Source organism: Limulus polyphemus, unplaced genomic scaffold (assembly GCF_000517525.1).
Source record: "Limulus polyphemus unplaced genomic scaffold, Limulus_polyphemus-2.1.2 Scaffold8884, whole genome shotgun sequence".
Taxonomy (NCBI): Eukaryota; Metazoa; Arthropoda; class Merostomata; order Xiphosura; family Limulidae; genus Limulus; species Limulus polyphemus.
The window spans coordinates 8,144-9,750 of NW_013674494.1; positions in this window are offsets into that span (position 1 = coordinate 8,144).

The window sequence follows — 1,607 nt, forward strand, 5'->3', positions numbered from 1 at the left end:
CAACAAATTGCTTTGTTTTTTACAGGATTTTGATTTGAATTTCGCGCAAAGCTACACGAGGGCTATCTGCACTAGCCATCCTTAATTTAGCAGTGTAAGACTAGAGGGAAGGCAGCTAGTCATCCCCTCTCACCGCCAGCTCTTGGGCTACTCTTTTATCAACGAATAGTGGGACCGACCGTAACTTTATAACGCCCCACAGCTAAACGGGCGAGCATGTTTGATGTGACGGAGATTCAAACCCTCGTCCTGGTTCCACGGATCCTAGTAAAATACGAGTCACACGGAAATGTGCAAACTAAAACACCATCAATTAATCAAACTAATTACTATTGGATTTTCCTATGTGTTTTATATGAACAATGAGTGATTTTATTTGTTCTTTAGAAAATCATAAAATTACTCAATATGATACAGTATGTGAACTTCACCGTTAGTGGACGATAAAAAGATATATCGGTAATTTGATGATAAAGATGTTTCTCCTAAAACTATAACACGTTACTTTTTGATAGCATAATGACCTCACATTACTGTTTGATAACATATTAACTTTATATTACCATTTCATAACATAATGACCTCATATTACCATTTCATAACATAATAACCTCACATTACTTTTTGATAACATAATGACCTCACATTACTTTTTGATAACATAATGACCTCACATTACTTTTTGATAACATAATGACCTCACATTACTATTTCATAACATAATGACCTCACATTTCTATTTGATTACATAATGACCTCACATTACTATTTGATTACATAATGACCTCTACACAATACCAACTCCTCTATTACTGAACAGATTTGTTTGTTTATTCAATTTCTCGAAAAGCTACTTTAGGGCCATCTGCACTAACTCCCTAATTTTGAAGTGATAGTCTAGAGAGAAGGCAGCTGTTAAACATCACGAACCGCTAACTCTTGGGTTACTCTTTACCAAGAATAGTGGGATTGACCGTTACATTATAATGGCCCCATAGCTGAAAGGGCGAACATGTTCGGGGATGGGACTCAAACTCGCCACCCGCAGATTACGAGTCAAGTGCCCTAACTACCAAGCCATGCCAGTCCATTGCTTACTTAACAGAGACAGTATACGTTAGAAGGTAATATTATTGGGATTACGGCCGAAAATGTCGTGAACAGCGAGGGTACCAGATCGACGAAACAATGCGTTCTAATCTTTAGAAGTAACAACGTATGAAAAGTACGTTATGTATTTGAAGTATGCAAGGGTCATTATATGATTATAACGCATCTCTGATTAATGTAAAAAAACCTAGAACTCAGACGATGCAAGTCCACGATGAGAGAGTGTTAGCCACAAACAACAGATTAGTAAAAAAAAAAAGATAATTTTTACCTTTAATTGCAACCCCAGTTACATTTTTATAGCAGGACGTGTGATTGAGAAAGTCGAGCGAATCTACAAATCGTAGGCGTTCTCAAACGGTTTTTTTTATCCCAGTGCATCAGCTACTAAACAACTTAGACCAATTCGATGACGACGGAACCTACTTGAGAGTTAATAATGGCTGGAGGACGGTCGTTAGTAATTAGGTAAGTAGAAAGTAAAAACTTAATAACAA